At 36.3% G+C, this 26,110-nt stretch overlaps 1 pseudogene; it reads right to left on the bottom strand.

Annotated features, from left to right (window-relative positions):
• LOC111410290 overlaps positions 1 to 15,253 on the bottom strand; it is a 46,924-nt pseudogene extending 31,671 nt beyond the window's left edge.
• Positions 15,254 to 26,110: the final 10,857 nt, after the last annotated feature.

A 26,110-nucleotide genomic window follows, 5' to 3' on the forward strand; every position in this document is an offset into this window, starting at 1 on the left:
ATAAAATATTAAGAGTCCTTTTGATACCAATTCTTTTGCCAAAAAAAAAATGTATTTTGGAATAGTGATTTGACGGAGAATGCGTGACTAAAAATAAAGAAATTTTTTGAATTTAAGTGTAATATTATTTTATTGAAGAATGTATAAATGAAAAAAATAGAGAAAAATGTATTTTGAAAAAAAATAGAAACCAAACAAGACCTAAAGTTCAAATATAACAATTATTTTGTTCAAACTGAACATATGTAATTCTGTTATAAGAATAAACAAAACTCATTAAATGACATTGTTGCCAAGTTTTTTATAATTCAAAGGAAGGGCGCAAATTCGAATCCTTAAAATTGTTTGTATTAAAACAGTTAAAACCTAACAAATATTATTTTGTTAAGCCCCTGTTTGAGCCACATTATTCTCAAAAAAAATGTATTTTTGAATAGTGTATCGATAGAAAATGTGTGGTTAAAAAATAAAGAAAAGTTTTGGATTTACATGTAATATTATTTTATTAAAAAATATGTGATTGAAATGACATCAAATAACTGTTTAAAAATGTATTTTCCAAAAAAAATGTAGCTCAAACAGGGCCTAAATTTAGTGACACAATTCAAGTGGTTCCATAATGGTTAAATTTACAATAACCCTTGCAAGAGATCACAGATTCGAATCCCCATAGTCCCTCTCCCTATTGAATTTTGATAAAAAGTGTAGAGTAAAAATAATACACAACAAATCCGTTGACAAGGGATTCAAACATGATGAGACTTCAAATATGTTTATGCAAGCACTAACCAAGCTATAAGGGATGTTTGAAGATAGAATCAATTATCCTTAATATAAGGTAAAAATTTAATCTATTGTTTAAAAATATATATATATAAATAAATAAATAAATAAATTCTCCCAACAGACCCTAGCTTGCCACCACCTAGATCCGTCGTTGCTCATGGGCATGTTGTGAAAGGGCACAAAGATAAGGTTTTGAAGTTGAAGAGAGCTTTTATAGTTTAGAGCAAGTCTCAAGGGCATAGAAAAGACTCGATAAATTTCTTCAAGTTGATGGATTTATTTGTTAAAGACAATTGGAAACTGGTTCCTAAAAAGTTCTTAATTATTCTAGCTATTTATCATATAATTTTTATTTTAGCTTGTACGAACTATGACTTTGCTAAATTTAACTACATTTCTCAAAAATGGAATTGGATTATTTATTAGAATTAGATGCAAGCAGAGGTATAAAGGGATAACAAAAATTAAAATTACAAAAATAAATTTTTCGAATCGACCATTTAGGTGGCTAACTAAAAAGAGAATTAAAGTTTTAATTCAATATTCAAAATCAATCATCTTACTACAAAACCCTTACCTAGACTTTCAAAGCAAAACAATCTATAGAAAATTTATCTGTTTTGATTAAATTCCTAATAAAAATATAGTTCCTATTGGACATAAAATGATAAAAGAGTAATTAATTAACAGTAACAAAAAATAAACAATAAAATATAATATTAAATGGGATCCACTTGTACCACTCACCTTGGATTGAAAAAGATTCATCCTCGAATATGATGTAGGATAGTTGAGAATTTTAGAAGTTAGAACATTAGAAGACAATCAAATTGAAATAACCAGCAGAAGAAAACAATTGGAAAAGAAGAAGCAGACAGAATGAGGGTCAGAGAAGAAGAAGAAGAAAGGGATAGGGGAGAAATCGAGAGGAGAGGGGAGGAAGAAAACATAGCAAACAATAATTTAATTCATTCATCAACTACTTTTTATCCCAATTACAATAACAAAATAATAACTTGGGCTTGGGCCAAACCCATATATAAGCCCAATGAGACTTAAGCCCAAAATAAGTAACTAAAACACATAAGCCCAAAATAAATAAAAGATAAAATGGGATGGAATAATGTCCGCATCAACTCTCCCGGGGTGGGAGAAAAACTCGACCCCGTCTAGGAGGTAGATCACAAAAGGCTGCTGTCAATCTCCTAGCCACAAACTAATTGGTTGAGCAAACTTCTTTCGGCGTCTATAGACACGCAAGGTTGGTGGTCTGGGTAGAGGAAGATCTTGTTGACTCCTATAATGCTCCAACAAGTCAAGATCAAGCTATTGAAGTGTCTCTTTGGAAATCCAAGTACAATCAGAATTAGGACGGCCCTCCCAACGAACAAGGAAGCGCTGAATGTCTCCATCCTTGGTTAATATAGTATGTGCATCTAGACTAGCATCAATTTTATCTTTATGTGCTGCAGCAGGTGGAATTGGGGCACGGATAACATGTTCAGGATGAGGGTCTAGAGATGGAGGTGTGAAAGGATCATCAGCGGGGTGAAATTGACCTTTGTAAGCAAGTCTTCAACATTAAAGGTAGGGTGGTAGCCAAAATGTGATGGTAAGTCAATGACATAAGCATTTGGACCAACACGCTTTAAAATTTTAAAAAGACCAGCACTACGAGCTTGCAATTTGGAAGCAGGCCCAGATGGATGCCGTTCCGGTCTAATTCGAATCATAACATAATCCCCAACATTAAATTCAACATGGCGTTTGTGCAAATCAGCTTGAAGTTTATATAATGCATTACTCGTTTCTAGCTGTTTATTGATCTCAATATGCAAATCACACAGATGTTGTGCAAAAGACTCAGCTGACACAGACACACTAGCATGTGGAGACATAGGAATAAGGTCTAACTGCTTCCTAGAGTTGAAACCATGAACAACCTCAAAAGGACTCATACCTATAGACCAATTCACTGAACTGTTATATGCAAGTTGGGCAGCAAGAAGAATTAAATCCCAATTTCTAAGATTTTCTGGACTAGACATCTTAATAGATTACCAAGACTACAGTTAACAACCTCAGTTTAACCGTCCGTTTGTGGGTGGTATACAGTAGAGAATTTCAGTTTAGTGCCAACCATACTCCATAGGGTTCGCCAAAAATGGCTAGTGAAGCGAACATCCCTATCCGAGACAATGGTTTTAGGGAGGCCATACAGCTTGACGATCTCATGGAAGTATAACTTAGCAACCTTAGCTGCATCGGAAGTCTTGTTACAAGGAATAAAGTGTGCCATTTTCGAGAAGCGATCTACGACAACAAAAATGGAGTCGCGTTTCTTTGGAGTATGTGGCAACCCTAACACGAAATCCATACTAACGTCTTGCCAAGGACAACTAGGGATGAGGAGAGGAGTGTATGCCTTTTGTGCTTAGATCGTTGACAGGTGTTACATGTGCTGACAATCTTGGCCATGTCGGTCTTTAAACTGGGCGAACAGAATTGACATTCAATTTCCTCTATGGTCTTATCATGCCCAAAATGTCAAGCCAACCCACCAGCATGACTTTTCCACACTATAAAGTCTCGCACTGAAGTCCTTGGGATGCACAACTTATTAGATCTAAAAAGATAACCCTCCTCCAAACGGAAAGGATCAGTGGTGTCCAACTCCCCATTTTGCAAAGCAAGAAAAATGTCTCTGAAATGAGGACATGACTCGTACTCTTCCTTAAGTCTTTCAAACCCTAAAACCTTAACACTCATGACGGACAACAAGGAGATGCGACGGCTTAAAGCGTCGGCAACTCGATTTTCAACACCCTTCTTATGCTTTAAGACAAAAGAATAGGCATGCAAATATTCGATCCAGCGGCCATGTCGAGAATTCAAGCGTCTCTGGGAATTAAGGAAACAAAGGGCCTCATGGTAAAAAAAGAGGACAAATTTGTGGGGTAATAAGTAATGACGCCAATAGCGCAAGGCTTGTACAACTGCGTACAACTCCTTATCATAAGTCGAGTACCGTTGCTTGGCATCATTTAATTTCTCACAAAAATAAGCAATAGGATGTCTTTCTTAACTCAAGACTCCACCTATTCCTACCCCTGACGCATCACATTCAACCTCAAAAACTTTGGAAAAATCTGGGAGTCGCATGATAGGAGCCTCTATCATTCGCCTTTTGATAAACTGAAAGGCCTTAGCCGCTTCCTACGTCCAATTAAATTTTCCTCTCTTCATACACTCTGTGATAGGAGCCATGATCATACTAAATCCCTTGATGAAACGACGATAAAAGGTAGCTAAACCATGAAAATTCCTAACATCATGTATATTCTTGGGATCCGGCCACTCAACAATTGCTCGAATCTTTGCAGGATCAGCAGATACCCCCGTAGCGAAAACAACAAATTCGAGAAACACAATTGTATCTGTGAAGAAAGAGCATTTCTTTACATTAGCATACAAGCTTGTTGCACGCAATTTATAGCAAACTTGTGTGAGATGATCTCGATGTTGTTCCCTTGTTTTGCTGTACACGAGGATGTCATCAAAGTATATGACAATGAATTTGCCCATGAAAGGCCGAAGGGCCTGTGTCATCACCCTCATAAAAGTACTTGGAGCATTGGTTAGTCCAAAAGGCATTACCAACCACTCGTAGAGACCATCTTTCGTTTTAAATGCAGTTTTCCACTCGTCTCCTGGGCAGATCCGAATCTGATGATACCCACTCTTCAAATCGATTTTGGAAAAGATTGTGGCACCGGCCATCATATCTAGCATATCATCAAGTTGCGGGATGGGAAAACGATACTTGACAGTGATTTTATTGATAGAGCGACTATCAACGCACATCCTCTAAGAACCATTCTTCTTAGGTGTCAAAAGGGCGGGCACTGCACAAGGGCTTAAACTTTCATGGATAAAGCCTTTGTGAAGGAGTTCACCCACTTATCTCTGGAGCTCGACATGTTCAGCAGGATTCATTCTATAGTGAGGCAAGTTTGGGAGAGACGAACCTGGAACCAGATATATAGCATGTTGAATATCCCGTAAGGAAGGCAATAGATCAGGAAGGTCGTCAGGAAATACATCCTTAAATTCCTGAAGGAGTGATTGGGCTTCAGTAGGGGTCGTTATTGGGGAATCGAACGGGATTTCCATAACAATCACAGCAAATACAATTGAGTCATTTACGATTGTCTGTTCAAATTCTGCAGGGCTAATCACGTGTAATCCTTTCCTCTCGATAATTTTTTTGGCTTGGTGTAAGTCAACAGATTTTGGTGGTAAAGGATTAAGGTTAATCTTCTTTCCATTAAATACAAAAGAACATGAATTTGATCGCCCATGGATAGTTACATCCAGATCGAACAACTAAGGTCGACCAAGAATGACATGTCCAACATCCATAGGGATGACGTCACACCATTTATGATCCTTATATTCAAGGAATTGGATAGGCACCAGACAACGCTCTTTCACAGCTATAGAAGAAGTGTCAACCCAAGAGACGCTATATGGTTGGGGGTGTGGGATTGACTTCAATCCAAGACGGGATACTGTGACCACAGAGACCTCATTAATATAGCTCCTACTGTCAACAATAATCTTACGACCCTTATTGTTGATCTTGATGTAAGTATGAAAAATGGCATGACGGCGCCAATCATCAACATCCTTAGATTGGGTAAGGGTACAACGTACAACACTCAACCGAGATGTGTCGGGGGACAGATAAGTAGAACCTAAACCTACAGGAAGGGTATGAAGGCAACCTAAGAAGGTATCCTCATTATCACCCAAATCGTCAAACTCTTCAAAGTTAGGCTCATAGATTTGATCGTCTAAAGGCTCATCAACGACATCCTTTCGCTCGTCAATAACTAAGGCTCGACTCAGACATCTAGAGGAGATATGGCCGAAACCCTAGCAATTAAAGCATTGCAAACGAGAAGAGGTTCTTGAAGTTTTTGGAGCTTTACCTTTACTGTCTAAAGTAGGGAGTGCGTTAGACGGTGGGGGTCTAAGAAGAGATTTGGTGGGAGGAGGTGGTGCTGATGAAATGGATGGACGATTATCACTACTCCTTCCATACGGAGTCTTAGTAATCAACTCGTAATCTCGAACTAAGGAATAAGCGTGATCAAGAGTGGTGACACCTCGAAGGACAAGCTCACGCCAAAGATCATCTCTTAGGCCTTTTCTGAACCTACTTAAAGTCATAGCTTCATCCTCGAAGATGTGGCATCGCATTCAGAATTCATCAAATTGAGTAACATAGTCAGTCACTGGATGGTTTCCTTGTGTGAGGGTATTCCACTGGTCCAACAAGTTGCTCCTATAAGAGTGAGGTAAATACTTCTCTTGAAGGCGACACTTCATTTCCTCCCAACCTCCAACGGGAGGTGCATGACGCCTCTCAAGAAGGTCCTCAACGCTTTCCCAAAAGAGTTGGGCAATACCAGTTAATTTCAAACTGGCAAATTGAACTCTTCGGTCCTCTGGGACTCCATACCATGAAAAGAAATGATCCATATCTCTAATCCATTGTGTAAAAACTCTAGGATCTAAACATCCATCGAAAGTAGGAGCGTCTAATTTGATGTTTCGAAAGTAACACTCCTCATAGCGAGAAGGTGAGTGAGTACCATAATGGTCATGGTTTCGCTCATGATTGCGCTCCTGTTCCCCATTCCTTGGCCCATGACGAACACGTTGTCGATCCCCATGTCGATGACGATAGGGTATGTTATGAGACGCTTCAGAGTTATCAACGTCGGTTGAGGGAGAGTTTTGTTCTAAATTGTTCACCCTAGCAGCTAGTTCTCTACTATCTTCACAAGTGGCAGTCACCTCGGTTTGGACGGTTGCTAATTGATCATGTAGTTGAGCTAATTGCCGAGTAAGGGCATCAAATTGAGAAGGGTCCATAATCACAGTATTGGAATTGGGTGTGAGAAAACGACCACTAGCAAATGCATGCAATGTAACACTAACTGAATGCAGTAAATTCAAATGTGTCAAGCTAATACTGTTGATCTATGTAAAATAATAAAGCAAGGGCCAAACACTAGTCAACGACATAAGTACGTAAAATAAATGGGGATGGTAAAGGTAAAAATATGACAAGGAGAGTTAATCACGTGAATTTTATGTAAAGGCTGCAGCACAAAAGCTAATTGATACAATTCAAGATAAACAACAATATAAACTGAGGATGAATAAAAACAATGACTTCCCCTTTGTTCGTTTGAAGAAGCCGTGTCCAATCAACTGGAATGAAAGAGATACCTGAAAATGATGTTAAAAATATATATATAATAATAATAACTTCTTCTTTTTTACTCTTTTTTTTGTTTTTTACAAACAAAGTTACTAAACACTATACAAACAAACAAGGTATGACCGAGCCCAAATCGCAAATTAGCGTATATAATAACAGAGGTCCAACACTCTGAGACAAATCACGTTGGTAGCGTCTGGATTGCCTGATTTCTGGGACAATCAGCTTCTATTGGAGATGGAAGGCTCGATTGGTGACTCTTATGGTGAACGTTGAGAAGCGGTTCAGATTATTGTTGGATTTCTTGATCACACGGTCGCGACTTGCAGCGGTGGTTTGTGGAAGAGTAAGGTCACTGGAGCAACTGTGTATGGATTGTTGGCGTGGAAATGGTGTTTTGACAGTGGTAGTATATATATGTGTCGACGACGGAACTTGAGTGGTGGTGTGGGTGTCGTCCGGGGGTGGGGGCACTGCAGCGTGGGTTTTCTGTGGTGTTGTAAATGCCATCAATGAAATTTCTGTGGGTTTTCGTCCATGATGGAAGAAAGTCGACCGGGGTTAGTCAGAAACAAGGATGACTTTATGGGCTCTGTAGATGACGGTATGTGGGTTGTTGAATTCTGTAGCTTGGATTGTGGTTGAAGTATACAATTACTGGTCATATGTCATGGGTTACCAGCAGATTGGTGGGGTGTGTGTCTTGATTGTGTGTAACTGGGGTAGTTTCAGAAGTGGATGAAGATGTGGGAAGTGTGGTCAGTTTTTTTTTTTTTTTTTTAAGTTCCTGGGTGTTGAAAGTTGATGGTTGCAATGGGTGAAGGTTACTGTGGTGGCAATTTGGAATTAGATTTGGTATAATGGGTCTCAAAATATTTGTATAGAAGTCATTGGCTGCAATTTGGGTGTTAAGTGTATATGCAATGGGCTATTGGACTTTTGGAAATGCGTTGGTTTTGTCGTGTTGAAGATAATGGTGAGAATTGCGGTTTGCAGTTATAGATATATTGGACAAACAATTACAGTCGCCGCTCTCTCTGATCATTGACCCCAGATTTATCTTAATAACTTTACAGAGTTTGCGGAAGAAGAATTCAGCAGCCTGCCGATTAGTTTGGAGAGATGCTAATGCTAGGAATAGTGGGAGTTTAACTGGTATTATTGAACAGCAATTTCCATAACTCATGATTGCAGTTGGCTTGTCAAACCAGGTTTGGCTCTGATACCAAAAATCTGATGTAAGATAGTTGAGAATTTTAGAAGTTAGAACATTAGAAGACAATCAAATTGAAATAACCAGCAGAAGAAGACAATTGGAAAAGAAGAAGCAGACAAAATGAGGGTCAGAGAAGAAGAAGAAAGGGATAGGGGAGAAACCGAGAGGAGAGAGGAGAGGGGAGGAAGAAAACATAGCAAACAATAATTCAATTTATTCATCAACTACCATTCAATCCCAATTACAATAACATAAATAACAAAATAATAACTTGGGCTTGGGCCAAACCCATATACAAGCCCAATGAGACATAAGCCCAAAATAAATAAAAGATAAAATGGGGATGGGATGATGTCCGCATCAACTCCAAAAATCTGATGTAGGATAGTAGAGAGTTTTAGAAGTTAGAACATTAGAAGACAATCAAATTGAAATAACCAGCAGAAGAAGACAATTGGAAAAGAAGAAGCAGACAGAATGAGGGTCAGAGTAGAAGAAGAAAGGGATAGGGGAGAAACCGAGAGGAGAGATGAGAGGGGAGGAAGAAAACATAGCAAACAATAATTCAATTCATTCATCAACTACCTTTCAATCCCAATTACAATAACATAAATAACAAAATAATAACTTGGGCTTGGGCCAAACCCATATACAAGCCCAATAAGATATAAGCCCAAAATAAGTAACTAAAAGACATAAGCCCAAAATAAATAAAAGACAAAATGGGGATGGGATGATGTCCGCATCAGAATCTTTCGTCGCTCATCTAACACCTTATAGGGACAGTGATTTAATTGATATGTAAATGAAATAGATATTATCGCAGATATCTTGCGTCTAAAAATCTTGAAAAACTTGAGCAACTAATAGAATTTTTTCATTTCTATCCCATTTTATCCCTAAGAAATCACCCAAGAATTCAAGTTATTGCGCTGCAAAATTTTGGAATTTCTAAATGTTTCAAGAAGTGTATTTGGTCCAATTCATATTGTTGTCCACACGGAGGTTGCTCGCAAATCCCATAACCAACGTCAGCCCCTCAATTTCCAGAACACTATCCATCTTTGAATTTTCCATTTGCAAACCTATCCACAATCAAGCTCGCGACTAAACCCATCATCACGCTAGCCTTGTCAGTCATAACATGCACGTCCTGACCACCAGCTCATGAATCTTGCCCATCGCCATTTGTTGTATTTTGACCAAAATTCTAGTTGGTATTAGAGTTTTAGTTGAAGTGTTGTTGAAGAGATCAAAGTAATGAACAGGGAAGAAAAGTCGTCACATTTTCGCTAACATACCACTAGTTGGCCAATCGAACACTAGGCAAACTTTTGGAGCAGGGAGCTGTTACCCGTCTATTGCTTAGCGTCATCTGGGATTTTCTCCTTTTGTCTGTTTCACGTATATATTAACCTACTTACCAACTTTTAGTTTATTTATATGGTTTCGACATATCCCCTATAAAGAATAGACTCTTCATTTAGTTTAGAAGAATTGTTGAAATTGGTGTGACTATTATTTTCCCCATTAGTTGTCAAATAAAATACTCGACTCCTCAATCAATCTATTTCTTGCTTTTAATCTTGTTTTCTATATGCAATCATAAACTTCACATTGTGTCATATTCGCCTCCTTCATCTCCAACAAGTGGTATTGGAGTTATTCTATTTCAATAAATTAGTTTTAGATATAACTACAGAAAAAGTGGATTTTTACGGCATGCATTTATGACATGCCGAGAAAGAAAACTATTTACGGCATGCGCTATATGTATGTTGTAAAAAAACCAATAAATCTACATATTTACGGCATGCATTTGTGCACATCGTAAAATATGAATATTTACGGCGTTCTTTTAGGGCATGTCGTGTTTGTTAAAAAAAGTGAACTTATTACGGCGTGCATATGCACGCCTTAAATGCATCAACTTATTACGGCGTGCATATGCACACCGTAAATGCCCTTTTTTCCCGCTCTTACTTACCTTATTTCGTTTTGTCCCAATTGTTTTCCACCTTTTACGAAACAGGGCCGGCATCTTTCGTCAAGGTAATTTCTATTCTCTTCAATCCATTCCATTTCTAGGTTTTTGCTTCTTCTGAATCTGTAATCTGAAAGAAATACTCATATTATCATCGAAATATTTTTTGTATCTATCAATCCCCTCTAAATTACTCATCCTCCGCATTTCGATTCAATTCCCCCTCATTTCTGTAGATCTTCGCTATGTCATATTTGTTTAATAATTCTGAATTTCATAATTTAGGGTTTTAACAGAGAGACTGAGCGCAAGTCTGGCGATTGACGCCGGAGAAAGGTGATGGCAGATCCCCTTGATGCATAAATATCTATTTTTTGCTTTCTTTGGGTTAGGGTTTGAAGGAATGGTAGCAGGAGAAGAGTTTGCATAATTGAAATCTAGAGAGCTTTGTGAAAAATGCTGAGTGTGCTTTGGTTGCACCTTCCATCGGACATTCCGATCGTGGGGTGCGAGCTAACGCCCTACGTGATCTTGCAGCGGACCAATAATTCTTTCATCCCAACTGAGGATGTAACTGAGTTCAATCCGCTTGATGGCCAGTTCTTGGAATACTGATGGATAGTTTCTTACAATTATTTTTTTTGTATTTTTTCTTGTCGAAAATAGATGGGAGGTTGTAAAGTTGTGTGTTTTTTTTGTTGCTTGAGAGTTGATATTTTACGGGGTTTACTCTTTCTTTTAGGGTGTTTTCTGCTGAACTAAACAAGCAGAACTAGAAGATTTTGATTGAGTTTTTCAATTTTGAATTGTTCTGGAGTTTTTGATGTTTGTGCAGATGGATTTGTTTGGCAGCCGGAGATAAAAATGGTAAAAAAAACTGAATTCAAATGTGTTTTACTTCCCACAGGGGCACGCCAAGCACGCCTTAGGAAATGTAGATTTTAGGAGCTGCCCTAGAGTTCCGGCTTATATACCTTGTAGAGTTTCTACAATTCAATTCATGGCGGATCCTGAGACTGATGAGGTTTTTACGAAAATGCGATTGGTTCCCGTTAATGGGAATGAGGCTGATTTTGATGAAAGTGGGGTTGTTGGGATGAATGGTTCGGATAATCCTGACAAACAGGATGGAGTACTTTTGTGATCCACAAGAAGCTCGTGGCAGGTTATTCAGTTGTGTTTCTGAGGGCCGAAAATGGGGATCTTTGAATTGGAATCTGGCGGGCGAAGAGAGGAATTGATGGGGGACTGGAAACGCCATCCCAGTGGAATCCGGCAGGTGGCAGTTGCTTCATCCCATATGGAGGGTTTTTAGACTTCCTGAGGGAAGATGAGAATAGATTGACCAGAAATGGTAGTGGAAATTCAGGCAGGAATTTAATTGGCCAGGGAAAAGTGAAGCCCGAATCAGTTATTGAAGCTGCAACTCTTGCTGCCAGTGGAAAACCTTTCGAGGTGGTTTATTATCCTTGATCTGGCACTTCCAAGTTTTGTGTGAAGGCGTCTCTTGTAAAGGCGGCATTGTAAATTCGTTGGTGCTCCGGCATGAGGTTCAAGATGGCCTTTGAAACGGAGGATTCTTCACGAATAAGTTGGTTCTTGGGAACCATAACATCAGTTCAGGTTGTTGACCCCATTCGCTGGCCGGATTCACCTTGGAGACTTCTCCAGGCAATGCAGTTAGTGTTAAATACGTCTTGTGAATCGGGTTATAGATATTTCTGCTGGAAGTTTTATTCTTTCTGGCTCTGCACAAATTTCTGCTCAAGCACGATGTTCCAAGGGCAATTGAATAAAATCTTGTATGCTACAACCTTGTGATAATGCTGTTATATTTTGGATTTGCATGATATTTCCCACAAGTTTACCAGATATTTTAGGATTAATCTTCTTCTCTCAGTATGTACTCTGTTAGCTTTTTTTAACCAATTGTACTGATCAGAATTTTCAGACTATTTTTTGCTTCCTAAGTCTATTGTGCTGAAGACTATTGTTGTTATTATATATTCTCATGTATGGGAGAAGTTTATAACTTGAACTGTTGGTTGAACTTATATCTGTTGGTTGAGGGAATGGAAAGTATTGTTACATTGGTTGGTACATTTTATTTATATGATAAATGTTTGGGTTAATTTTTCATCTAAGATTAGAATAATTAATTAGTTTAATGTTCTTTATAATGATAGCTTATACTCAAAAATATTTTAATTTTCATCTTAGTTGACTTGGAATTGGATTTATGTAATTTTATAAGCACTGGTAATCAAATAAATAAACAGATTTTTAAAAATTAAATTAACATTTACGGTACTGACGGCAATGGGGCTTGTTCGGGGCTGGTCGTTCTTGCCCCGCCCCGCCTCTCCCACCCCACGCCCCGCCCCGCCTTCGACGGGGCGGGGCGGCGGGGCAATTTTCTTGTCCTGTTTCTTGCCCCGTTTAATTTTTTTTTTAATTCCGAGTTTAATAAAATACGGATAACATTCAAGTTGAATTTTTAATAAAGAATGCCCTTACTTTATGTAAATTTAAGTTTTTGTTTTGGGATAAAATTATTTATGATGTAAAATGATTTTTAGAGAATGTGTGAATAAAAAGTATGAAAAAATTATAGATCTACATGTAAATTATGTTATTAAAAAAATTGTGATAGAAAATAAGTTTAAATAAAAAGCGATTTTGAAATATGTTGCATAGATGAACTCTATATATATATAATAAGAAAATAATAATAATTCACGGGGTGGGTTCGGGGAGGGGCATCCCCGCGCCCCCCGACGGGGCGACCATTTATGCCCCGCCCTGTGCCCCGCGACGGGGTGGGTTTTTTTTGCCCCATTCGGGGCGGAGTGGGATGGGGTAAATTGCCATCACTAATTTACGGTGTGAAAAAGCAAGCTGTAAACGCTAATAGGGTCATCTTTCACGGCGTGCGACAACTAAAAACTCGCATTTACGGAATGCAGGCGCATGCCGTTAAAAGTAAAAAACTCGCATTTATGACGTGCACCTGCACGCCGTAAAAAATCGTATAATTAATAACGACATTCGTAAACGACATACATTGCACACTATAAAAAGGTGTTTTACGGGATGCAAGTCCTTTTTGTTGCATCTGTTGTGCAAGTATAACCAATGTGGCCACCTTTTGTGCTACTTCAAGATGTTAGAAGATTTGTCTTAGTTCATGCCTATGGTTTCCATTATCAATCATGGCACAATGACAGCTAACTTGTCCTCATTGATACATTGTTAGAAGCGTAGACTATGCTATAATACCAACTGATACGGGTGGAAGCTAGACGATAACAAATACGAGATTAAAAAGGAAAATGCGTGCACGAATTAACCATTTAGGTGGATAATAGAAGAAAAATCTCAAACTTTCTATTCACTTTCAATCCTACAACACAATTATAACACCAAATTACTCCTAAGTAGACAAAAAATAATAATAATGATAATAAAAAAAAAATAAATAAATAAAAATTCCAGAAAACTTAATATTTTGATTAAACTCCTAATCCTAGTAAAAATCTTACTAAACATAAAATGACAAAAAACTAATAAATCAAAGTAATAAAAATAAAAAATATATAATCTTAAATTAAAGATTTTTCATTTCATATGTAAATGTGAGACGCCAACTTTTGAAATTTCAATAGGTCTATGTCTTGTTTAAGCAATAGAAGCAACCAGTGTAACTGTTAAAGATGATATCTGATTGAATAGTAAACCAATGGATTTTTTAACCAATCCAATCTAATGCGAGCCAGAATCAGTATTTTCTAGTCAAAGCTATGAGGCATGCACCAATTTCATAATTATGGGTGGCTAAGTACTTCAACTACATTTGCATGACATGATACCATTTTATACCACATTATTTTTAAACTTTTAATATATTGAACAGAGTATTTACTCGACAAGACAGTGTTGGATAGGAAAACAACTAATTTCTCACATGTTTAAGGTGAAAACCTTAGACACAAAATAGAGAAACCAAGCCATCTCTCACTGAGGGCGCTATTGCATTCACGACTTGTACTATCCACAGTTCCACATTGACTCTCAAAATGAACATATTCAATTGTATTCACTGACTATTGAAGATCAAAAGATTTGCTGAAAACAACACGAGATACTAGAATACTTTCAGTTTTGTGCCATCCTTGTGTTCACATTTTCCTGCGTGATCATCGTTGTTTCAACTCTACATCATCCCCTGCCCCCTACCATCTTCACCAGAAGCTACTTCACAAACGCAAACCGGAGAAAAAACATGTGATAAATCAGTGTACCATTCGCCCCTAGTTTTGTTCGATCCTTTGTATCACACTTCTCGATTATTTGCATCCATATTGGAGCTACAATTTTCTACCTAATAATTTCCATTACTGCCCAATTAATTCGTACCTTCTCTGAAGAACGTTCTCTCTAATAATTTTTACTGTGGTTTTAGCCTATTAATATCTTTAGCTTTCAATACAAATCTAGCTAAGCGATTGAGCTCAGTAGCCAAAAACATCAAAGCTTCGTCCCCAGTAGCATGTTGTGTGTGTGTGTGTGTGTGTGTGTGTGTTCAAGAGAGAGAAGATATTAGAATACCTCGAGCTAGAATAATGGAAGAGTTTTCCAGTGGCAGAAAAAAAATTAGGGCAATCTCAGCATCACAAAGAGTGGAGAGTTCTTGAGCCTTCTTAAAAACCCCTCTTCTTCTCTTTGAAAAGGTCACTTGGCGTGCAGTCAAGTTATCAATCTTCTTGATCTGAATCTTCTGTCTCACCATTTTCAAAGTGCACTCACCGCGAACAGATGGTACGTATATCTCGTCAGTTAAAATAAGAAATATACAGAGTTCAAGGGACGAGAAAGAAGTCAAAAGAACTTCGGTCTTTGATAGAAATACGAATGATTCTTGATAGAAATAAGGAAAAAAGAAGCAAAGCATATCTTCAAGTACAATACACATTCTGAAACCACAACCATAAAAAATAAAAAATGAAAAATGAAATCAGAGCCATGAGAGCGGGGGCCCGGGGGGGGTGGGGGAGGAGGGAGTAAGAGGATCTATCTATATATCTATAAAAATATACATATTTATATACATGCATAAATATAAATATAAAAGTAAGAGGTAGTCAGTCAGAAGAATCATTCAATATTTTTTTTTTCTTTTGCATAAAATAGAAAGCTTTAACATTGTAACATTTTCTAATTCAGGGATGAGATTACGACCTCCACCTGCTGAAGAGAAACCAAAATATGTTAAAAATAACCGTAGGCATCTTTTGCGAGAAAGTTAACGCAATGGTTACGGACTCTACAGAACTAGATAATATCAATGAAAAATGTAAGCGGCTAAAATTTTCTCAATCTAGTCCTATGTAGCCGTACACAACTGCAAATCTAGTTCCTGTTTGGTGTAGCTAAATTTTTTTTAGCAAATTGTGATTAAAGTTATGAAATTTGTGGTTGAAAATTTTATAAAAGTTATAAGTCCTATGAAATATATTGCTAAAATTAATTGTTGATTTAGATTATTTTTTATCGAAATTTTAATCCACACACAATACTAAATGGAATTGTACAATAATAAACGAGATTTAAACTTCATTTTCTACTTTAACAAGATTCATTACTATCTAATCTTTACAAATTACAATAAAACATCATGTAAAAGTAATTTACGTAACTTGTCGCGATACTGTTTAGCCCCCATTAAATTTTAATTCTTTTTTCTATTTCTCCTCTTATAAATCACGCATTCTCTCAATAAAATAATATTACACGTTAATTCAATAATTCTCTTTACTTTTTAATTACACATTCTAAAAAAAAACAAAAAATAAGAAAAATTAAAATATTAACCTATAACCTTTCACAAACTACAAATAGATTTCATTTAGAATAATTAAATAATTATTAATGCATAAAAAATTAGAAAAATATAATTTACGGTCAAGATCACCCAACCAACTCCATCAATACCAACATCACCCCATCCCACACATCGTATTCCACCCCTACTCGTGATCAAATTTGTCTTCCTTTAATTGAGAACTAAGGCATGCTTTTAGTTGTTATCTTTTGTGTTAGAACATTTGTTCTTGAGCTCAGATGTTATAAATTTAATTTAAAATATGCAAATGCATATTTTTTAAGAGTTTAAAAGGTAATATGTTTTGACATAGTATCGGAGAAAACAAAAGATAATTTAAGCTTAAATTTTTCCTCCACCTATTTATTAACACAAATATGTTATAATATGCACCTTATAGAGAGTGGAATATATATATATACTAAAACACAGGTCGAAGTGCTTGTAGTTTATGGTTACTTTGTTAGTGACATTTAATATGTCAAGGGTGGGGGGCAACACTCCGCGTCATTATACAGGGGTATGTTTGTAATACATTAAACAAAAAAAAAAGTCAAACTTAAAAAAAAAAAAAGGATCAAAAGATAAAAACAAAAAGGGCAGGCGATGGATGCCAAAACAAATCATTCCAATTTAATATATATATATATATATATATAAACACAACCAAAGCCAAATTAAAAGAAAACATACACTTTGCATCCAAAAACAAAAAGGGTACAGAGAAGGAAAAGCGAGAAAGGAAAAAAAGGAGAAAAGGGGGGAAAGAGGAAGAAAAAGAAGGGAAAAAAAAGGGAAAATTTGCCAACATGTTAGGAATTAAGTGCTCTATCCTATTAGGCTTGAATTTTTCAATTTTGAAAGGTAAGTAAAAATTTACTTATTGTTAAGTTATGTTTGATTTTGTAGTTGTTAGGTTAAATTTAATTTTATTGAAGGGGTTAAGTGTAATAAACTATGAAATTGAGTAAAATGAAAGAAAAATTAATTTTAGTAATTAAAGAGACTCTAGAAATCGCCTAAACGTGAAATAATTATGTTTGGATATCGCCTATTTAATTATTGAAATTACTTAAATTAGTTAATTGTTGATTTAAAAATTATATTATATTGCAGGGGGCAATATGGATATCGGGACAGCGTACCAATCGAATTAATTTTGGCGTACATAGTTCTGTGAGTGGAAAAATATAAATATTTTTAAAATATTTATAAATTAAGTATATTGTCAAAGTATATGCAATTATGTGTTCGAATTATATGGTTATATGAAAATCTCTTTTATTATGATACATGTGGAATATCTTTATGGCATATTTGGCATGTAAGATATGTGATATTGAGATTTGTTTGGTATGTGAGACATGCAATATTGAGATCGACCAGAAAAGTACCCGTGATTATGTATTTCTTCTAGTTCACAGAGGGGCCTTGGCCCTGTTTTATCCTACACGGAGGGTCTTGACCTGACATTGGTCTTGATCGTGTACATATAGTTCACAGAGGGGCCTTGACCATGTTCTAAAATTGATTATGAGAGGTTTTTGAGATCGACTTTCGTTCACGGAGAGGGCCAAAGGCCCGTGGCGAAAGTTCTTAGCCGGAGAGGCGGATTACATATTTCAGTCAGAGGGTACATTTTTTGTGAATTTTTTAGCACGTTTGATTTGATGAGATTATAGCATGGTTATTAACTGATGTTATATCATGATTTTAAGATGATATTTTTATGATCTTATATGAATATTTCACTTTTTGACTATGATTATATGATGGTAGCTTGTGAATTGTCAAATGATATGAAGTTGATTTTCAATAAAAATGTATAAATGGAAAAAGTACATATATTTTGAATTTCTCCATTCACTGAGCTATCAACTCATATATTTTTCCACATTTTTCCTTATCAGGCAGCAGTTGAGAATCTGGGCATCTTTTGGAGTTGAGCCTTGATTTTGGAGTCAGAGCCACACGACAGAGTTTGTTAGTATGACTCACTTTATAGAACGTGTAGTCAGTGTTCTGGGACGCATGTTCATGTCTAAATATATTTTGCATCACTTGTAGATAGTTATGGGGCTCACTATGTATTATGCATCCATATGTTTATTTCATTGTATTTCTTGGTAAAAGTGAAGATTTCGGCTTATCTTTATTGTGATGTGCTATAGTTTGAGATTTGTGTGAAATTGATCACATGTTGGTTAGTCCTGTTTACAGGGGAGATAATGCCAAAATTTTGTCAGAAAAATGATGTATAAAAAGTGATATATTGTATTTGTAGTATCCTTGATGGTATGTCCGACTTTTAGTTGGTATCTATCATCAGCGCATGCCACGTCTGGATCTAGTGGTGTTACATGGGGCGGGGTGTGTCAGTTTGGTATCAGAGCATGCAGTAGAGTTCATGGATTTGCATTGTACATGCATACATTCTAATATTTAGCATATCATGCATAACTGTAGGTGAGTCATACCTCGTGGTGGCAAAACTTGAAGGCTCCAAGATATATTGCCCCAGTCTCACATTGCTCCTGATAGAGATGAATTGAGAGAGCCTGAGAGAGAAGATGAATCAGTTCACCAGCCTCCTGAACAACAGGGATAGGGAAATGTGATTGGAACTGATCCTATTGCTGTTGAAAGAATTGCTATTGCCGTTGCATCTGCTATGCGTAATACTGACAAAGATTTTAGTATTGAAAGGGCTACAAATTTAGGGGCTAAAGTGTTCACTAGCACAGTAAATCTTGCAGTTGCGCAGGCATGGATGACAAAGATAGAGAGGGTATTTGACGTTATGGGTTGCTCAGACGATCGGAAGTTGTGTCTTGTCACCTTCTTATTAAAGGAATCTGCGTATGATTGGTGGCAGTCAGTACAGAGCACATATCTAGACCCTTCCATCATTACTTGGAAAGATTTTCGTCGTATCTTTTACGATGCTTATTACCCTCAGTCCTATAAAGATGCAAAGTAGGAGAAATTTTTGAAACTAATACAAGGCCAGATGACTATTGCAGAATATCAGGTGAAATTTATTGAACTTTTAAAATATGCCCAAGTTCTGGTAAGCAACGAAATTGATAAATGCAGAAGGTTTGAAAATGGGTTAAGGGAAGAAATCAGGTCAGTTGTAACAGCTGTAGGCTGGAATGAATTTGGCAAATTAGTGGAATTAGCTTTGAGAGTAGAAAAGAGCATTTCTGATAGGCTAAGTGTTAGAGAACAAACAATGTTCAGAGCAAGCGGTAGTCAGACAATGGCAAGTGCTTCTAGCTATAGACCACCACGGAGGGACAGTAGAGGATTTCGACCTGGTGTGTTCAGTTTAGGTCAATTCAAATCTCGACTCCGAGGAAGTCAGGGTCCTAGATTCAATCCCAGTACTGTACAGCAGCCATTGGCCAGTCGTAATTATACTTAGGATTCTTTCCAGAGATCATTTACTCCGAGACAACGAGAGAGTTCTACTAGTGCCAGATTTTCTTCTTGCCAATTATGTGAGAAATCTCATCCTGGAGAATGTTTAAAGTTTAAGAGAGTTGGTGTTTGCTATCGCTGTAGCCAAGAAGGACATCTGAAAAGGAATTGTCTAATTTTATTTCAGGAGGAAATCATGGCACAGAGGATGTTTCCTCAGCAGAGTGCTGGCAGTACAAGACAGAATCAGACTCAGAGAGATGATTTAGCTAACAGAGCAGGTGCAAACAGTGTGGTCCAATCTAATATCGCAAGCGGTAGTGGTACAAAATCAAAAGGGCAAGTAGGACAACCGAAGACCTAGGGAAAAGTTTTTGTTATAACTCAGCAGGCGGCAGAGGAGTCACCAGATGTTATGTTGTCTATTTTTAATAGAAATGCTCGTATTTTGATTGATCCTGGATCTACACATTATTTTATGTCATTTGCATTTGCTTTATATGCGAATCAAAAGCCAGAACTTTTCGGTAGTTGTTTGGTAGTGAATACACCAGTAGGAGAATCACTATTAGCAAACAATATATATCGAGATTGTGGGATTAAAGTAAAGAAGAACGAGTTGAAGGCAAATTTAATACCTCTTAACATACATGATTTCGATGTTATCTTGGGTATGGACTTTTGGTAACAAATCGAGCTTCAGTTGATTGTTTTCGAAAGGAGGTTGTGTTTAGACAGTCGGGACAGCCTGAAATTATATTCAATGGACACCGCAGAATTTTACCGCCTTTTGTGATATTTGCTATTGACGCTAAAAGATTACTCAACAAGGGATGTCATGCATATTTGGCTCATGTAATTGATACAGATGTTAGCAAACTAAAACTTGATGATATTCCAGTGGTCAAGAATTTTCCTAATGTATTTCCAGAAGAATTACCAGGCTTACCATCAGACAAAGATATGGAGTTCACTATAGATCTGATTCCAGAAACTACACCTATTTCACGGGCACCCTATAGAATGGCACCAGCAAAATTGAAAGAGCTAGAGGTTCAGTTGTAAGAGTTGGTAAAGAAGGGTTTTATCAGACCTAGTATATCTCCGTGGGGAGCACCAGTTTTATTTGTGAAAAAGAAATATGGCACCATGCGACTGTGCATAGATTACAGACAATTGAACAAGGTGACAATTCGCAATAAATATCATTTGCCACGTATTGATGATCTGTTCGATCAGCTTCGAGATGCTGCAATATTTTCAAAGATTGATTTGCATTCTGGATATCATCAACGTAAAATCAGGGACAGTGACGTGCCAAAAATTGCTTTCGGGACAAAATATGGTCATTTTGAATTTCTTGTGATGCCATTTGGGTTGACCAACGCACTAGCAGCATTTATGGATATGATGAATAGAGTGTTTCGCCCATATTTAGACAGATTTGTGATTGTATTCATTGATGATATTTTAGTATACTCTCGAGATCATGATGGACACAGAACATCTCAAAATCATCTTGCAGACTCTACGTGATGAGCAGTTTATGCTAAATTCAGTAAATGTGAATTCTGGCTTGATAAAGTTGTTTTTTGGGACATGTCATATCAGCAGAAGGAATTTATGTTGACCCGCAGAAAATAGAGGCAGTAGTAAAATGGGAAAGACCTACTAATGTGATAGAAATTCGAAGTTTTCTTGGCTTAGCAGGTTATTACCGTCGTTTTGTAGAGGGATTTTCCAAAATTAATCTTCCTTTGACCAGTTTGCCTAGAAAGAATACTAAATTTGTCTGGAATGAAAATTGTGAGAGAAGTTTCCTCGAATTGAAGAATAGATTAGTATCAGCTCCAGTTCTTACCCTTCCATCTCCCGGTGAAGAGTTTGTGATATATAGTGATGCTTCACGTCAGGGTCTAGGTTGTGTTTTGATGCAGAATGGGAAAGTTATAGCGTATGCTTCCAGGTAGATGAAGAAACATGAACTGAATTATTCTACACATGACTTAGAGCTAGCTGCAGTTGACCTAGCCTTGAAAATTTGGAGACATTACTTGTATGGTGAGAGATGCTAGATATATACAGATCATAAAAGCTTAAAGTATATTTTCGATCAGAAATAGTTAAATTTGAGGCAAAGAAGATTGTTAGAGCTGATTAAAGATTACGACTGCAAGATTGATTATCATCCAGGGAAGGCTAATGTAGTTGCTGATACTCTCAGTCGGAAAATATCGAGTCCTATGACCTAGACTAATCGAGTATGTTCATCTTTGTTTGGTGAGTTTAGAGGTTCTCGTTTTCAATTATCAGTTACCAGTGTAGGAGCATTGTTTGCCAACTTTCAAGTGAGGCCTACTTTGATCGACACAGTTAGAGAAACTCAAACTCAAGATCCAGTGTTGAGCAAATTGAAAGAAGAAGTTAGTAAAGTTAAGCATATAGATTATACCATTCGAGATGATGGAGCTTTAGTTATGGGAAACAAATTATGTGTTTCAGATAATTCGAAATTGAAGGGGGAAATTCTAGAAGAGGCACATAGTTCAGCATACGCGATGCATCCAAATAGTACAAAAATGTATCGTGTACTCAAAGAACACTATTGGTGGCATGGAATGAAGAGAGAAATAGCTGAGTTTATATCCCGACGTCTCATTTGCCAGCAAGTGAAACCAGATTGTCAAAAAATAGCAGGATTGTTACAAACGTTGCCTATTCTTGAGTGGAAATGGGAACACATTACTATGGATTTTCTATTTGGACTTCCACGGACTCAGAGTGAACATGATGGCATATGGATCATTGTAGACAGATTGACGAAGACTGCTAGATGTTTGCTTATTAAAGTCACTTACTCGTTAGATAAATTGGCAAAAATATATGTTGACGAGATAATCAGTTTATATGGGGCACCATATCTATTGTTTCAGATAGAGATTCTCGTTTCTAAATTTTGGCCCAATTTGCAGAAAGCTATGGGTACTAAACTTCATTTCAGTATAACTTTTCATCCACAAACAGATGGTCAGTCAGAAAGAAATATTCAAACTCTGGAAGACATGTTACGAGCTTGTGTACTACAGTCCAAAGGGAATTGGGATACTCATCTTTCTTTGATGGAGTTTGCTTATAATAACAGTTATCATTCGAGTATAGAAATGGCTCCTTTTGAAGCACTGTATGGTAGGAAATGCAGAACTCCAGTAAGGTGGGATGAAGTTGGTGAAAGAAAGTTATTGGATCCTGAATATATCCAGATTACTACTGAGAAAGTAAAGATAATTAAAGAAAAGTTAAAGACAGCCCAAGATAGATAGAAGAACTATGCAGATAGACACAGAAGAAACCTTGAATTTGATGTTGGAGATAGAGTTTTCCTGCGATTGTCTCCGTGGAAAGGTGTTATCAGATTTGGTAAACGAGGTAAATTGAGTCCGAGGTATATTGGCCCATATGAGATTGTTGAACGCATCGGTCCAGTTGCGTATCGATTGGCTTTGCCAACAGAATTGTCTAGAATTCATGATGTATTCCATGTTTTTATGCTTCGTAAGTATATTCCAGATTCATCTCATGTTTTGGAATCACAACCAGTAGAGCTGAAGCAAAATCTTACCTATGAAGAAAAACCAATTCAGATATTGGATAGAAAGGAACAGGTTTTGCGTAGTAAGACTATTCCATTGGTTAAAGTCTTGTGGATGAATCATGCTATAGAAGAAGCGACATGGGAAAGTGAAGAGCAGATACGTTCTCAGTATCCCTAGATTTTTCGCGCTTAGTCAACTGAATTTTGAAGACAAAATTTTTTTAAGGGGGTGAGTTTTGTAATACATTAAACAAAACAAAAAAGAAAAAGAAAAGTCAAACTTCAAAAAAAAGAGAGAAAAAAAAAGGAAAAAGAGGAGAAAAAAGGGAAAAAAAAAGGAAAAAGAAGGAAAAAAAAAAAGGAAAAATTTGCTAACATGTTAGGAATTAAGTGCTCTATCCTATTAGGCTTGATTTTTCAATTTTGAAAGGTAAGTAAAAAGTTACTTATTGTTAAGTTATGTTTGATTTTGTAGTTGTTAGATTGTTAGGTTAAATTTAATTTTATTGAATGGGTTAAGTGTAATAAACTATGAAATTGAGTAAAATGAAAGAAAAATTAATTTTAGTAATTAAAGAGACTTTAGAAATAGCCTAAATGTGAAATAATTATGTTTGGGTATCGCCTATTTAATTATTGAAATTACTTAAATTATTTAATTGTTGATTTAAAAATTATATTATATTTCAGGCGACGATACGGATATCGGGACAGTGTACCAATCGAATTGATTTTGGCGTATATAGTTCTGTGAGTGAAAAAATATAAATATTTTTAAAATATTTATAAATTAAATATATTGTCAAAGTATACGCAATCATGTGTTCGAATTATATGATTATATGAAAATCTCTTTTATTATGATACATGCGGAATATCAAAGATTATTTATGGCATATTTGTGATTTGGCATGTAAGACATGTGATATTGAGATTTGTTTAGTATGTGAGACATGCAATATTGAGATCGGCCAGAAAAGTACCCGTAATTATATACTTCTTCTAATTCACAGAGGGGCCTTGGCCGTGTTTTATCCTACACGGAGGGTCTTGACCTGAAATTGGTTTTGATCGTGTACATATAGTTCACAGAAGGGCCTTGACCGTGTTTTAGAATTGATTATGAGAGGTATTTGAAACCGGCTTTCATTCACGGAGGTGGCCAAAGGCCCGTGGCGAAAGTTCTTAGCCCGAGAGGTGGATTACATATTTCAGTCAAAAGGTACATTTTTGGTGGATTTTTCGGCACGTTTGATTTGATGAGATTATAGCATGGTTATCAGCTAATGTTATATCATGATTTTAAGGTGATATTTTTATGATCTTGTATGAATATTTCACTTTTAGACTATGATTACATGATGATAGCTTGTGAATTGTCAAATGATATGAAGTTGATTTTCAATAAAAATGGATAAATGGAAAAGGTACATTTATTTTGAATTTCTCCACTCACTGAGCTATCAACTCATATATTTTTCCACATTTTTCCTTATCAGGCAGCAGTTGAGAATCTAGACATCTTTTGGAGTTGAGCCTTGATTTTGGAGTCAGAGCCACACGACAGAATTTGTTAGTATGACTCACTTCATAGAACGTGTAGTCATTATTTTGGGACGCATGTTCATGTCTAGATATGATTTTACATCACTTGTAGATAGTTATAAGGCTCACTATGTATTATGTATCCATATGTATATTTCATTGTATTTCTTGATAAAAGTGAAGATTTTGGCTTATCTTTATTGTGATGTGCTATAGTTTGAGATTTGTGTGAAATTGATCACAGGTTGATTAGTCCTGTTTACAGGGGAGATAATGTCAAAATTTTGTCAGAAAAATGATGTATAAAAAGTGATATATTGTATTTGTAGTAGTTTTGATGGTAGGTCCGACTTTTAGTTGGTATCTATCACCGGCGCATGCCACGTCCGGATCTAGTGGTGTTACACGGGATGGGGTGTGTCAGTTTTTGAATTTTTTAAAATATCTCATACAAATTAGAGTTAAAGTATGTGCACGAGCACGCACATGTTGTAGCTCCATTATGTTCGTATAAAAATAAATCTACTTGTACAATCATAATTGACGGTGTTTGATGTTGCAAAATCTGGACAATTGATTTTAAAAACTATTTTTAATTTTTAATTTTTTTAATTTTTATTTTTTTGAAATTGATGAATGTGATGATGATTGTCAGCAATCATTGTACCTATAGCTTGATTTTTCATATAATAAAATCATAATTGCTTGACTCCCATGGATGTAGGTCTATCATTGATCCACTTAAATCTGTACATGTTTGCTCTTGTTCTCTCTTTGTTGATTGCATATAGTTCATTAATATTGCCACTCATTAAAATTGCCACATTTAGTGGAACAAATAAACAAAAATTGTATCTTATCTAACACGTTAATTTTAAATGAGGGGATCCAACACAAATTATCCGTGCTCATAATTATCTTGATTCACAGATTGGAGAAAATTGTAATTGTTGAGGAGGAGAAACCACACGTAATATTTATCTGCCTACTTTTTCTTGAAATAAGGGTCGAAACTACTAATTTAGATTTTTCATGTGAAATTTTAAAAAATGAAACAAATGAATTGCACTTGGGAAAATCTTAATTCGTAATAACTAAATAATAGTTAGAATTTTGATATTTGAATATAATTCATCCTCGTAATGAAGGTTGCACTATTTATGGAACACATCATTTTTCCAGTAAGGTTGGGACCATTGCCCATTGAAATGACAAAGTTCGAAGGCCTCAAGTTGGAAGACTTTTGAGCACAATGGAACTCAATAATTGTTAATTTATTTAAGTTTGGCACAAATCAATTCTCAATCAATTTATCAATATAAATTGTTGACATTTCAACAGTCGAACATAAATGAAGAAATTACAATATTAATATTCTCAAACCAACA

Source organism: Olea europaea, chromosome 15 (assembly GCF_002742605.1).
Source record: "Olea europaea var. sylvestris chromosome 15, O_europaea_v1, whole genome shotgun sequence".
NCBI lineage: Eukaryota > Viridiplantae > Streptophyta > Magnoliopsida > Lamiales > Oleaceae > Olea > Olea europaea.